The sequence below is a fragment of the Stegodyphus dumicola genome, chromosome 7 (genome assembly GCF_044657685.1).
Source record: "Stegodyphus dumicola isolate Sdum_Otavi_A_Nest chromosome 7, ASM4465768v1".
In the NCBI taxonomy this organism is placed as follows: Eukaryota; Metazoa; Arthropoda; class Arachnida; order Araneae; family Eresidae; genus Stegodyphus; species Stegodyphus dumicola.
This window is the reverse complement of record NC_140774.1, coordinates 157,900,042-157,916,165: the sequence shown is the minus strand read 5'-3', so window position 1 is coordinate 157,916,165 and position 16,124 is coordinate 157,900,042. Positions and strand designations below refer to the sequence as shown.

At 33.0% G+C, this 16,124-nt stretch overlaps 1 protein-coding gene across 1 annotated transcript in view; it reads left to right on the top strand.

The window, feature by feature from the left end:
• The first annotated feature begins 2,442 nt into the window (after nt 1-2,442).
• LOC118203214 (ras-specific guanine nucleotide-releasing factor RalGPS1-like) overlaps nt 2,443-16,124 on the top strand; it is a 149,770-nt gene continuing 136,088 nt past the window's right edge. Inside the window, exon 1 of the mRNA XM_035375487.2 lies at nt 2,443-2,708. The gene's annotated coding sequence lies outside the window, so the exon portion shown is untranslated. The remainder of the gene's footprint in view (nt 2,709-16,124) is intronic.

The window sequence follows — 16,124 nt, the reverse complement described above, 5'->3', positions numbered from 1 at the left end:
AATGGTGTAATGTTGATTTTTTTAAGCTAAAAGTTTCTATTCGACGTGTGAATGATTTTTCAATTGTTTGGATTGATTCTGGGGATATCCAACACGTGGGATATTCCTTTATTGACAGCAACTTTTAATTGTATGAATATTTTAACAGTGTGGGTTTTTTTTATGTCTCACAATGACTTGAATTCAACTTGAATTTAAACGCAGGATATCTTCTTTCCTGGTAACAAGTTTTTAAATGAGAAGGTGTTGTTAAATATCGTTCAACAGACTTCATTGAAGATTTTGTCTCTGTTTGAACAAAGGACTTTCCTACTGAGCTTTGCTGAAATTTGCTGCTATTTTTGAAGAAACTCCACTTCTTTCGTCCTTGATGATGGATCTGATAAAGATCTGAGAGGAACGGGGATAGTGCATCCTTTATAGTCTTTATATGACGAGTAATGTGTTTCAACCATTTGCACCTTTAGTAGCGGAATCCCGTGGAAGTAGGAAGTATATAAGGAGAGGCCCTAACTGGCTTCCCCCATGCACTGCTTTGAAGCAGTGGTGAGCCCGTCGTGGAGACCAAAAGTGACTTGCTATTAAGATCAGTGGTTTTTGACATGGCCGGATGTAAACATTTTGTAATTACTTCGTAAATATACGTATAAATGTATATATTTTCTTTTTCTACGATATTTCAGAATCCTAAGTATGTGAAAAGAATACCTTTTCAAAAAACATTTCAATCTGAACGGAATTAAATGCTATACTTTTCCCCGAACAGTTTAATCTGAGTGCGGAATATTTTCACAAGTTTTCGTTAATTTTATGAGAAAAATTTTTTTAAGTAATTCGATTGTATTCAGTTAAGCATTCCAAAAATTAAGATCAAAGTTTATTGTGTTATTTATATTAAAATTAATCATTATTTCTTTTCTATTTACGGAGCTTTTTCTTCCTGAAATACTTTCTCAAATATGACATGATTTTTTTTAGCTTTTGAGGCCCCTTTTAAATCAAAAAGTCAATTTATATTAATACTCAATTCGGTTCATTTCAGATTAGAGTACCTTTTATTTTGGTAGTGAAATACGTTAAATATTCCTGCTGATTTTTATGTTCTTAACTTTCTATAAATATAACTTTCTCTCTCTATATTTTTTTAAATTCCCTTTCATATTAATATTTTAAATATTAATATGAAAGGGAATTTTAAAAAAAAGGATTTTTTTAAATATTATTTACAACTTGTAACTGAGTTATTAAAAAATGCAAGGAAATATTAATAAATCTTTTCATATATTATACAGATTTTTTAACCCTTAACTTCATCAATACATATTCTAAAAATTCTTATTTACTATTTCCTTAAGTGCACAACTTATAGAATTAGCTTTACAACGCTTTTTAAGAGATTGCTTTCCCAATACGAACAATTCTTGCTTAAATAGTTTTATAAAGGTCAACAGGATTTCAATTTATGTTTACAATTAAATGCTAAGGTTATTATACATTTAGATAATATATAAAATCAATATAAATTTAGATATATTTAATAACTAGAATTCTTCATAGTAACTTTCTCAGAAGATTATGAATGAATAAATCCTTCATTTCAAACACATTTATAAATAATATTATAAATATTTACTTATTTTATTAAAGGCAAATATATGCTTTTTGAAAGGATATCCATAAATACCCATATACATATATATGTAATACTTTTCATTTTCGGCGAGTGCAAATCTTATATCAAAATAAAATGACGAGTTTAAAATAATATTTTTTTAAATAAACCGAAGGACATTAATGCCCATTAAATCTGTTCGTCACCGGCGATCTGCAGGTTGGTCGTTAGTCAATGGCGATTTTCAGCTATTGACAATCAGTCTATAAGGTCACTCTTTTAGTCCAGTTCAGTAAATTTAAATAAACTGCTAAAATTAAATTAAACTGTAGGATACCAGTGACTGTCAAGGTTATTGGTCATTGTTAACCTAGTATGAGTCTTCAATCAGTAATAAAGGGGGGTGAAATGTTGTTATAGCGACAGCATTTGCCGAAGCTGCGGATTTTAAGGATTACGAAGCGTACCATAATATATCGCTGCAAACATTTTAGAGAAATTCCCCCAAAAAACATGTATAGCGTCAATAAAATATTTTTGCGTCACATTTCAGTTAAAAATTAAAATATCAATTTTTTTAGCATGCCCAATTAGTCAATATAATATTTTTGGGTAACATTTCAGTTTAACAATTAAAATGTCAATTTTTTTATCCATACCAATTTTTTCCCCCGAGTATTGGTATAATCAAATTGTCAGTTTGATTCATATACGATATTCAATGTTTACGGCGCGACGCAAAAGAGCAACTTTGGCGACTGTTGGCGAAAATCTATCTCCAAAGCTATCACCATTTGTCGCCGTTTAAGTTTCGCTTGCCGGCTGTTGCTTGTTGATGCAAATGTGTTTTCTCTCTTTCTGCAGAGAAGGAGCCGCTTCTCGCACCGAATTTTAATGCAAGTGCGAGTGCTATTTGATTAAATTTTAAAGGTTTTTAATAACGTTTTAAAAATTACGTCATTTTTATTGCGCTAATTCTGTGCATTGATTTTATTGCCTTAATTCTGTGAATTAATTTTTAACGGAGATTTCGTTTGATATTTTTGAGCATCTAAGCGCATTTCAAGTGTTGTTTATTCTGCGGCATCTAAACATTGTAAGTACTTTTTATTGATTTCTTCATTTGCGTAGAGTTTCAGTATTTATTCTTTAATCTACCAAATTTTGTTTTCTAAATATTTCCAACCATTAATTTAATCTGTCAGAGTGAATATGACTACCATGTTGATTAATTTCCTACCATTAATCAACACCGTAACAACACAATATTCATACTGATAAAAGATAATATTTAATTGGAAACTTTGTTAAGAACTAACTGTGTTTGAAAAATCAAAACAATTACCAGGAGTAAAAATCTTTCTCAAGTGGCATCGTTGATCGAAAATTTATTAATTGTTTATTAAGTTTAACTAATAAATATATAAACATAATTCTTTTCTTATATTTAAGAACGTATAATGTATTTGCTAATGATGCCAAATTAGTGTGACTGTGTTAAATACATTTTTGTACGTTTATTTACGAAAAGAACGTCATAAACGTATAAGCAAGACGTTATAAACGTATAAGCGAGACGTTATAAACTGTTGTTGGATAAAATTGGAAAATGCTTTTATTGAAAACTTTTTCGAGACCATTCCTTTTTGCGTGTTTGTTTGCTGAAGAAAAGCTGTCATATAGAATTGTGGGAAATGTGTTTATTCATATACTATTTTATTCAGAAATACACCTCAATCGTTATCACTCAGCTTTACGTTTGAAAACAACAATTAATCAGAGATCGTTCCTTTAAAATTGATTCAAGATGGTGTGATATAAACAAATAAATAAACGAGGATTAACCACAGGATTCCCAAATCAAAAAATGCGCAGAGTTATTTTGAGTGATGATTGGATAAAAAGAATCGAGAGCATTTCTAACCCGCTCCCATAAATGCTAATTAATGTCTCTGTCGCTGTTCTTTAACCGTTACGAAATGCTGAAGTTTTAAATTAGGAATTTCTACCGGTAACTTGCGAGATGCGTTATTATATCTCAGATACACTATAAGTATACGAAATTTAGATTGGAATTATCAAGTATACATGTTTTCGAAGTTTGACAATGTTCAGAATCTCAGGAGAGCGTCTATCAGCGGTGCGCTTTAATAACATCATGAAAAAGAAACCGCTTACTTTATTCTATTTCGGATAGAAAACAGAGAACTTCAGAAAAATAATGTAATCAGAAATTTATCCGAAAATACAGTATTTCAGTCAAACTGGAATTTTGAAACCGTCAATTCTGCAGTCAGTAACTTCAATTTTGAAATTCATTAACCTCTAACTTACGGAATATACAAGTTTCGAATAAATTCAAAAAAGATATAAATTATTTTATTTACTCTCTATATTATTTATTTATATTATTTACTTAGACTGAACCATTGTAGCATGTTGAAATTTTTATTTCGCCTTGGTTTATAAGTTGCTTCGGATGTTTAACGATAAATTTATTTGTTTTGTTTGCGATATTACATTGCGAAACTTTTAAATTTTTTTTATTTTATTTTCCGTAGAAGTTTTAATTTATGCTGATTGTTTGTGACAGTAATTTTTCCATCGTTCCAGTGTAAACAAATATAAAACTCCCAAATAAACCTTTTTTTAGAAAGGCCATGATTAAACAGCTTCCGGTTAATGGTAGCTTGACTGTTCTGTAAATCATCAAAATTCTGTATTTAGTTTCAGCGCGGTGACTCACAAATGAGAGCCATTTTTAGCAGTTATCTCCATCTGTGCAGACCCTACCCTAGCGACAACTATTTCAAATAGCCCCTTTCTCTCGCCCCCCATTTCATGCGGGAGTAAAAAATAGGAAGCACAGATGATGCGAGGAAGAAGACCCCATTTTTACCCTCTGCAGAAATTTGAGACATTGTGTATATTCATTGTTCCCTCCTGTACACAGTACGTATTGTATACCGCCGAAAATATTTATCTTTTTACATTTTTTATCATAGAGTCATCTCGGTTTAATTTTTAGAATTGGTTAGTTAATTATTTGATTATCCAATATTTTTAAAGATCGAGGCTTTTACCTTTCTGGTACTGCTTTTCGCTTTCTTTAAAAACAAGATTCGGGGTTAATCTGCCTTTTAATAAGTTGGTAAACTGGGAGTTCTTTGTATATACATATTCAAATTATCACATTTTTATTAACAATGATGTTCGGAATGAGTTTCAAGGATCTCGGTAATTCTTGGGAACTCTTTCAAAAAATCCGCAAATTTAAAAAAAGAAGAGAAAAAAGAAAACATAAAAGGTTTCAGATTTTAAATTACGTCCAAAGGGGCGTTTATTTAACTTTTTGTGAGTTACCTTTATTTATTAAATATCATGTTCATTGCACTTAAACCATAAAATTCAGTTCAACAGCAATGTCGCAAAATAATTTTAAAATGAGCAATCAATCGTTAGAATTTCCGATACACAGTTCCGCGCGCTGGAGATTAAAAGTTCCCCCCCCTCATAGAGTGTTGCCATTGTTCGCTTTTAAATCGTTGAGTTTGTTAATGAAAAATTCGTTAAAGTTTTACAAAATATGGAATCAATAATAAAACAAATTCCAAATTTGGGCTACCAGATGCCCATATTCGTAGCAGTATTACGTCATTTAAAATTGGATGGCTCTAGGTACTGTTGTTTTATCACAATGCGAGAAACATACATACATTTATGCAGATTCTTCATTATTTAATTTCTTCAAATATAATACAGGGCGTATTTGGTGGCAACAAATTGAAAAGTGATACAGCCTTTTAAAATTTCCAACGCAAAATCGCAAAACGAAAACACTAGTCCTTCAAGGACAAAGCCCCTTTGGACAAAAAAAAAAAAATCTGAATTTTTTTCAGATTTTAAATTACGTCCAAAGGGGCGTTTTTTTAACGTTTTGAGTGTTACCTTTATTTATTAAATATCATGTTCTTTGCACTTAAACCATAAAATTCAGTTCAAGAGCAATATCGCAAAATAATGTTAAATTAAGCATATCTTTAGAATTTCCGATATACACAGTCTCGCGAGCTGGAGATAAAAGTATTTTTTTTCTATATAACGTTGTCATTTCTCGCTTTTAAAGCATTGAGTTTGTAAATCAAAAATTCGTTAAAGTTTTACAAAATATAAAATCTATAATAAAACAAATTCCAAATTTGGGATTTCAGATGCCCATATTCGCAGTAGGATTTCGTCATTCAAAATTCGATGGCTCTATGTACCATTGTTTTATCACAATGCGAGAAATAGACAATCATTTATGCAGATTTTTCATTATTTAATTTCTTCAAATATAATGCAGGACTCTAACATTTTGTGGCAACAGTTTGAAAAGTGAACCGACGTTTATGAGTCCGACGCAAAATGCCAAAACGAAAGCAATAGTCCTTCGGGACTGAAATCCCTTTGGACTAAAAAAAAAAAAAAGTTTGTTTGCATATTTGTTTTATCATTTTATAATGCTTTTATGAAATTTTTCGCTTTCAAAAATTTTAAATATTCATGTTTTACATTATTGAAGAATTATCTCAAAATCGCATGAACATAAGTACTATCTGTATAGATGAGTGACGCGGTAATTTATATATATGTATGAATCGAGTTGCTCGAGTAGATCATTGTAATATTCGATCGCTAAGATCGATGCCTTTCCGAGTCGAGTCGCGCTAGCTGGGATCTAATCTCCGTTTTAATGAAGAAAATTACGACTGGTTGACTTCTTATGAGAAATCATGTTGTAAAATAGTGGATGTATTAAAAAAAAAGTATTTTTGTGTGTTGAATAAAATAACCAACTTGTGAGACAGGAGAAATACATTAAAAAAGTATACTTTTATGTGTTTTATAAAATATTCAAAGACGGAAATTCTTTATTCAGAATGGCACTGCCAATAATTGTTTAATATTATATCTATAGTTATTGTCATTAGCTTACGTACCGTTAGCTGCAGACTTAATATTTTAACGAAAGAGTTCTGAAAACTTTGGCAGAACTTTCTCGAAAACAAAAAATTCCAAAAACACTCTGGAGTATAACTGGATTGATTTCTAAGGAGAGATGGTGGATGCGATGAATCATTTGCAAAGTAGGGAAAGTATGTTAAAAAAAATTAAATGTTTCGACAATATAAACAGATTCAAAGATAAAATTCTTTCCTGAGAAATAGCATTGCCAATAATTGTTGGCTGTTGTGTTCATAATTATTGTTAATTGCAGCAAATCAGGTGTACATACCGTTAACTGTAGACATAATATTTAAACTCTCTGAAGTATTACGGGTTTGACTCACAAAAGATGATCAATGGGATGTGTCCCTTGTGAAACAAAGGAAGTGCTAGGTGTGAAACAAACACAAATTCCTCGCTGAATAGCATTGATATTAATCATCGGCTTATACATGTATAATCATTGCCCTTAGCTTACGTACTGTTAGTTGTGAACTAAACTTACATACTGTCATCTGAAAACACTAATAGATTATTATGCACAGACTCTCTGCAATCGAAGAAATATTTGCGTTCTTTTCTCCAAGACAAAAAGTTCGGAAGACTCAATAAAATTATAGTTAATTATGTGTTCGGGAAGGGTGTTTTACTTGGTAAGGTATTTTTTAATCAGGGCCAAGGCCAGAACGCGGGGGATCAACCGGAGCACTGACACCGGGCAGCAGAATTTAGGCGCCGCAGAGTTTGCCTTGGGCGGCAAAAAGGCTTAGCTGCAGCCCTGATTTATATTCGCACGTTTTCCGTAAGTTAAAATCATACTATGATACTTCTACTATTTCATCTTCATCACCGGAATATGTAAATGAGATGAATTTTACGTAAAAGTAATGTAAGAAAGTGAGGATTGGCATCTGCAGCGGCGCGTAAAGAGATGTTTCTGTGTGTACCTGATGTGAGTGGTATTTCTAACTGTTTGTGAATTTCCCTTTGTTTTGAATATTAAGTAGTAGTTCGTGAAATTAACGAAGCCAGAAGTTAGGATATAACTTGAATATATGAGCTGTGAATAAATGAATTCCATGTTGTCTGTCGTTCCTGCAAGAAGGCAAAGTCAATTTGCGTTCGTTAATTTAGGATTGTACTTCAAGCTGAAGTCAGTAATAAAATGTTAATTGTTTTAATTTCTGTTGTATTCATTTAGAATTCTGGTATTGTTAGTTACAGTTGACATAAAATGTTGTCTGGCAGGCTAACAGGTAAGACTAGTATTTAGAGTTAGTTGAGCCAGCGTGAATTTAATCTTAGATTTTTTATGGTTTGGTTTTATTATTTATAATTACGGCAAAGCATTCGATGACTATCTGCGTAAGGCTGGAAATGCCTTCGTGGAAGACTTTGTAAGGTAAATTGGATGGTATAGACGTTACACATGTGGAAAACCTCCAAAACGCCCATGCAGCCAGGCGTTCGCTAGGATTCGAATCCCGGATTGAACTACCATTGTTCAGCGACTTAACCGCACGCTGGCGGGACTAAGTTCTGTGATAACGTTTTTTTTATGGTAAAGAAACATGTATATTATTTTAAGAATAAATCTTTTTTTTTTTTTTTTTTTTTTTTTCGTTTATGTAATAAATTCTTTTGTTTGATATAGTATACTATGACCTTTTTTTGATTTTAGATGTTCCTAAGTGATATTTCCTTTTCCATGTTACAAATTCTGTCATAAAATTGTTTAAGAAGCTGTGTATCAAGATTAAAAATAACAATGATACGGTTTTAAAAAAAGTAATCTAACATTTCGTAAAATTAAAAAGTAAATCTGGCTGTTAAAGAAAAGTGTTTTCTCTGTTTCTCTGCTCACTTTATTTGCGCTTTTATATTTATTCCCTCCCCCCTCTTAACTTTTATTACTCTTTTATTAACGTGTACACAAAAGTAATCTAATCAAAATCCTTTTGAGGAGTGAATTTCGCTTTCATAATTGTCATTATTGTAAAGAATTCTTTAGGTTGTAAATTTAAAAGTTCTGTGCCAAGATGAACGCTTCTATAAATCTTTTTGGATGTTTCCGAAACCTTGAACTTACCCGACCCTTTTTTTTTCTACTGTAGAAAAAGGGAATGAAGAGGCATTATGGGAAGGGAGGGAGGAATATCTCCCTGAACCAGTTTAGCCAGAAGATCTCTGCACTTCCATCTCTTCTAAATTCTGTTACCGACCGCTTCTAAACACCAGCTGTCAGACTGTTGAAGACAACTAAACTTGACCTATTAATGTAGAAAAGGTAGCATCTATTCTTCTGGCAATCACGTGTGTGTTCTAGATTCTAAATTTAAAAGTTTATTTATTTCTGTGCGGTTAGTTTTCCAGAAATTTTACTAAGATCAGCATTGTCGTACTTGCCAACTACGTTTTACCTTGACTCCCGAACTTTGATGAAACGCCAAATCTCTCAGCAGTTTCTGTATACTTGTTTGTTTCCTTTCTCAAAGTGCGATGAACTTTCACATTTATCTGTGAGGTGCCATGCTCATAAAAGGGTAAATTCAAAATTGTCGTATATTTCCACGTATAAGCTGAGAATTTTTAGCATTTTTTTTTTTTTTTTTTTTTTTTTTTTCCTATTGGTGTTTGGGGATTAACGAGACAAGCTCAAAATGATTTACAAATAATTTGATCACAAAATTATATACACGTTATGCAATAGAAAATATATTTTTATTTTATTAAATCCTAGTATTCATTAATTAAATATATCAATAGACTCGGAATTTTCTACCAATTCTTGAAACTGTCTTTAAAAAAAAAAAAAAAAAAATTCCGGATGAATGTCATCGCCCTCCATTTGACCATTAATATCGTTATCCCACTCGTTTCATCATCTTCATCTTCAGTTTATCATCATCTTCAGTTTCATCATCATCATCATCATATCATCATCATCATCTTCATCTTCAGTTTCGTCCATAGCTTTGCTCAGCAAAAGTGTTACCTTTTAGATGAAATCAGATGACTATAAATTCTTTTACAGTTCGGGTATCTGTTATTATAGCGTGGGAATAAAGAATTGAACTTTGCTAATAATAGCAAGCGTACATCTGAAAGAGGGAAGGAATCTTGTGCCGTCCAACCGGTATAGTGGTTAGCGTCCCTGACTGCCGTACCGAAGGGCCCGGTTTCGAATCCCGGAGAAAGTATGGATAGTGTCGGTGTAGCATGTGGGTACTCTAAGTATGCGACGAGCCGAAAGTTTTTTCGAGAGGTTGTTGGTAGGGGAAGAGGATAGGAGACCTTCGGGTCCGTCCTTCTGGGGTTCACTCCATCAAAATTGGGAGCAGAACTGAGCTAAATCCCTCTGTCACCTGTAAGGTGCTGGAGGCTGTTGCCAACGGCAGGCGTAAACTTGCGTTCCTTGCAACGAGGAATTTGGTTTGCTTGGGATGACTATATTTCAAACAAGTGAGCATTAGCAACAACGTAGCAGATGAGGAATCGTGTGATTACTTGAGAATAGCTACCATAATTAAAAACTGAAGTAAAATCGCGACGATGTTACCAAAGTGTTAAATGTTGTGCATGTCTAAAATTTGAAAGAATTAAGCAAGAGAAAATACTCGCGTTAAAAGTGCCGTTTAATTAATGCTTGCCCAACCCCGGCATTTTTCAAATGAAAGTTAAAGGTGAACTTGTACTCAACCTTCGACTCATCTGATACGTTCATTTAAGTTAGCCGACCAATTATTTTCGGTTTTAACGATAAAAATTCCCGAATGTATAGGGCGATTTTAAAATTCAACTTTATACTCAATTTGGGTTGAGTTTTTGCAACAAAATCTTATCGGCTTATATTCGAGCATAACTGAGATTTAAATTCAGACCAAATTGGGCCTTAACTTTGAATTTTGAAACAGCAATGTGTGTGCCTGTTTTTATGGCTAAACAAAAAACAAAAGCCAAACAAAGTCACGTGGAAAATTGATCTTGTTGTTAACGATTTTGTCTTTCTTCGGGAAAAGTTAATATTTTTACATAAAATTACAATATTGATTTTTGCATCACCTTTTTTAGGTGATATTCTTAACAAAAGACCAAAACTGTCTGCCACTGTGGGTGGATGGTGATCATGGCAGATCTCACTGCGTTTTGAGGTAGACAGAAACTAGAAACCTACATATGCTAGCGATTTCTCTTAGAAAACCTTTACAAGCATTCCCCTTAAGATAAGTAACTCTCGTATTCTCTGATAAAAGTCAGATATCATTATATTTAATCCATTTATATAATAATAATCTTCATGGCTTAAAGTCAACTTTGTTTTCGTTATCAGCAGTAGTAAAATGAATACATATCTGTGATCTTTATTGTAGAAGTAACGTGGATGGCATCAGCTTGTACTTTAAATAAGGGGGGGGGATCATTAAAGATAAAAAGCATTACTTTGCATTAGCGGAGCTTAAATCTCATCCTAGACGCTCTTATGCTTGATTAATGCTAATGCACTGATAATGATTTAATAATAATATTAGCTCACTAATTAAACGTTATTCTGAATATATCTTAAATGAATTATGATTATTAGTCGCTCAGATCGCCTAGATTTAACGATTTAAGCTGTATTTTGATTGTATATATTCATTAAGTCATAAGAAAAATGTAGTACGTCACGATACAGTGATGCATCCCTAAGATGACTGACTATCCGTGACGTGATGAGATATCACTGTATGTTATTATTTAAATACAGTAAAATTCCCATTACCGGATTTAAGATGCCCGGTTTCATTTTCTTTATAAACATACAAATTTCCGAAACACAGTATTGCTTGATTATCACCAGTGTAATGGAAAATGTATGTAAACTTCCCTCCAGTTTGCCACCCCTGGTAGTTAGCGGAATATGCTTGGTTAATATTCTAATCTTGGATAAAACATAGACATTTCTGATGTGTTTTAACGGAAGCAGGCACTTAAAATCTGTTGATCCGAAAGTGATATTGTGTGGCTCATGGTATGCTAAGAGAAAATATATAGTTCCTGAGGTGTTTTTGGTCAAAATTGAAACTGGGCTCAAGTGTATAATGCCGTCTTATTTCCCATGTAAATAATCCAGTCTGTTCAGTTGCATATAAATATGATTCTTTTAATTGTCTGATATAGTAAGACAATAACGTTCTTCTCAAAGGCATAATTTCTTTAACTATTAAGTTAGCACTGCCAGCCCGCGATTAACAAACGACAGATTAACCAGGTCTCCTGTTACTCGCCCTTGTCTTAAAAAGCAAAACCAGGTCTCCTATTACCCGCCCTTGTCTTAAAAAAGCAAAAAAAGTGTTTATTGCTTAGTGGAAAAGTTACAATCTATAAACCATAACAAGATATCTTCTGCTGAAAATACAGAATATTTAAAAAAATGCATTAGATAAGTAACAACGGGGTTAACAGATGATTTCGCGGTATTTGGAAGTTTTTAAATACACAGTTTTACTTTTACGTAATGAGGATTATATAAACATTGTAGGATGAAGAACGGAAACGTTCTAATCAAGTTTGAATTCAATTAACGTTTAGTTTCTCTTGCAAATATTATTCTATTGCTATTCGGTAACTTAGTGCCGTCTTAACTAATCATGTTTATTCATCCGTTATTTACAGTATGTTCTTTTTCGTTTTGGATGAAGCAAATCAATTTGTTTTCCAGATTAAATTGATTAAAAATAAATGTAAGCTATTAATAATATTTTCCTGTTAATTTTAATATTGATCTTCGCACTTTCGTGTGTCTTTTAACAGTAATTTTGAATTCACAGTGGAACATTGCCCATGATATGACTCTGATTAATCGGTTGTTGCCTGCATGCAGTTAAAAAAAAACATTCTTTCTTTGTTTTGAGCTTCAGCAAAAATGCTTAAACTTCCTTTGCTATTAATTTAGGCAATGTGGGCATGCGACCTTCATGGTTAATTGAAGTGCTTATGCTTGCTTTAGTTTAATGTATTTTTATATTTTGGTAGTAATGTTATTAAAATAATTATTTGCATCACAATTTTGGATTTTCTAATCAATAGCCCAAAAGGGGCTATTAGTCTGAAAACGGGATTTTGCGTTAAGTCCACTAAACAACGAAATGTTTTCAAACTGTTGCCACCAAATATTATCACGTAAATTCACTAATTCACACATTATTTTCAAAGAAATTAAATAATTAAGAATTTGCATAAATGTTTGTATGTTTGTCGCGTTGTGAAAAAGGATGGAAGTTACAACTGTTTAACTTAGTCCTCTACCGAGCATGCTCCCCTGGAAGCCGGAATTTTAAATTTCGAATTTTTAGCCCAAAGGGCGAGACCAGAGGCCATTAATTTCGTTTTGGCATTTTGCCTTGATTTACCATAAATGTCGGTTCACTTTTCAAATTGTCGCCACCAAATATTAGAGCCGTGCAATATATTTAAAGAAATTAAATAATGAATTATCTGCATGAATGTATGTATGTTTCTCGCACAGCGAAAATACAACGGTACCCAGAGACATCAAATTTTCAATAAGTTGTCCTCCATTAGAATATGGGCATCTGGAAGCCCGAATTTGGAATTTGTTTATTATCTATTTCATATTTTGTGAAACTTTAACAAATTTTTGACTAAGAAACTCAACGATTTCAAAGCGAGCAATGGCAACACTGTACGGGGAAGAAGGGAAAAATGGGGAGAAAAAGAAAAAAAAAAATATATCTCCAGCGCCGCGAAAGTGCGCATTGGAAATTCTAAAGATATGCTCATTTTTAAAATTATTTTGCCATATTCCTGCTGAATTAAATTTTACGGTTTAAGTGCGAAGAACATGATATTTAATAAATAAAGGTAACACACAAACTTAAACGTCCTTTTGGGCGTAAGGTATAATCTGAAAGCTTTCAGAATTGTTTCTTTACCATTTTTTTTTTTTTTCTTTTTTTATGTAGTTCTAGTTGTTGTGTTTAATATAAACATAGTGAATAGCCTCGAGACGATAGCCTCTTATAAAAAAATCGCCTTTTAAAATGTCTAGCATTTCTTGAAAACATTAAATGACATTGCCACTGTAGGAGGCTGCTTCATAACAGACTAAAATCATATATAACCGTAGTTGGTTTACTTAAGAGGATTTCAGTGAGCATGTCACACAATGATAAAATTTGGCTTACAATTTTTGTACAGTAGACGCCATTTGATGTGATCGCGGTTAAAGTTATCATTCGGATATTGTTATCGAAGTGCCGAGGTCCCGCCGTTTTCTATACAAAAATATGGAAAATATATCGCTTATTGTGATCAACGATTCAGTTAATATATTAAAAATATTTTTGAATAAATTTTTTAGACTGAAATAAGACGCGTATTTGAGAGGTTCAGGGTTCGAGGGCACTGCATATTTTTCACGAATCCTGCTTCAAAATAACTAATAATGATTTTACATCCTGATTAACATGCTGTGAAATTGCCTATTTATATGTTTCTAGTTATATTGCTATTAAATTAGTTAAATTCCGTTGCTATTCTGAAGGTTATTTTTTCTCATCATTTAATTAATCGGTTAATGTTATCAAAATAACCGTGGACAGATGCGATCGCACATTAAGCGGTGCCTGCTGTATCTCTACAAATAGGAATATTTGGGAATATGAGCAGAAAATTTTTAGAAAATTGTTTACAGCATAAGTTTGGAGATCCATTCAGTTGAGAGTTCAAAATGATTTAGAAATAATCGATTCTCAAAATATTACATGTTAAGTAACTGAAAAAATATTTTTGTTATATTTTATTCTAATACTCATTAAACTTTTTCAATATCGATATCTAATTCGGAATATTCTAGCAATTCTGCTGCTAGGGGCAAATTGACGTGAATGCTTTCATCCTGCATTAGCCATCAAAATCGTTATCTTAGGTGATATCATCTTCAGTTCCGTCGTTGACATTGCTGTTCAAAAATGATAACTTTTTGTTTAAAACTAACAGAATATACAGCCGTTTTAGCTACTCGTCAAAGAGAGAGCGCAATTGAGTGGTAGAAAAGTCCTGTAATTGCTTGAAAATGGCTGTCACAGTTGAGAACCAAGATAAAATTCGCTACATTTATTGCCTGAGAGCCAAATAATGTGCGTTGCCAAAAGTTGGGAGAACTAGAAAAAGAAACGGTTGGCGCCAAATGGCAAAGAATATGTATACACATATGTAGTACATAGACGTTCTTTGCCAAATGCAATGCTATTTACCCCTATTTTTTGAACGGAAGCTGAAGATGAACTGCGATTGGTTTTGGGTTCGTTTGATGGGTTTTAATCAGACGATCAAGCCGCCCAGCCGGTATAGTGGTTAGTGACTGCCGTATGACCGACTTCGACCGCCGTATCGATGGGCCCGGGTTGGAATCTCGGAGAAGGCGGGGTTGTAACTGTCCGTTCTGTCATAGGAGGCAACGGTGGCCACACAGTAGATGCTTCCATAATGAAATGGCCCCCACTTCCGGCGGCTGTAGTGGAATAAATAAAGCTGTTAAATAAAGCGTCCGGCCATTACAAAAAAAAATGATTGATGATCAATTATTCACACGTTTGGCGATATTATATAGCTGAATTTATGGAGTGGTTTTAACGTATGTACGGGTTTTCGATTTTGGCTGAACTTCTGTAGCAAAACCTTTTTCTAATTTTATCTCAACTTGACTCAAAGCAATTGTAAAAAGCTTTAACGTTTCAAACAAAAGTAACAATAAATCAACGAGGAAAAAAAAAATACTGGTCATCGTATGTTTTAGTTAGTTACTGTTAAATAGGGTGGGGTTTTTACAACCTTTTCACGTTCTAGTTACCGTATCATCTGTAGTTCTAAAAGATGAACTGCAGGTGTTCTTTTCCATTTCTTTATCATTTGCTAGTCTTTTCTTTTTTCTCTTTTGTTTTCTTATTCTGCTGTTGTTTCGTGGAGTGCAGCGACCTACATCCCCCTAACACGTGACGAAGCTGCAATTAGTAACGCCGAAGTTCGAAAGCGGAAAAAATCGCCGGTTTCTTTATTCAAAAAGTGTTCCCCTGTAAAAACCGTTTCTCAACGTGCGAGTAACTAGGCTCATAAGTTATGTGCTTTAAAAAACAGCAGGAGTGAGCAAGTCGCAAATAAGTCCCCAAAAGATGCTTGACCTGCTGACAAGACCTATTTTCAGAACTGTCTACTGTTGCGACAACCACGGAATATATCGTCATGCAGCTCGACTTTTAGCGCCATAAGGCAAAAATGAGCTTTAAATATTCTAGAAAATGTTTTAAATAGTATGTGAATTTGGAGCAACAAGAGTGTTCTGGGTAAATAGGTTTGCTCTTAACGTTTTTCGAAAATAGTTTATTCCCCGTATGACAAAAAAGAAAAATGTTAAGTGTCACTGTTTGTTTGGTTGTAAGAAAACACCTTGTTTTTTTTTTGTAGCGCATATCATTTTAGTTATAAAAAATAATGTAAATAATGCAGAGCGTATTTACAGGAA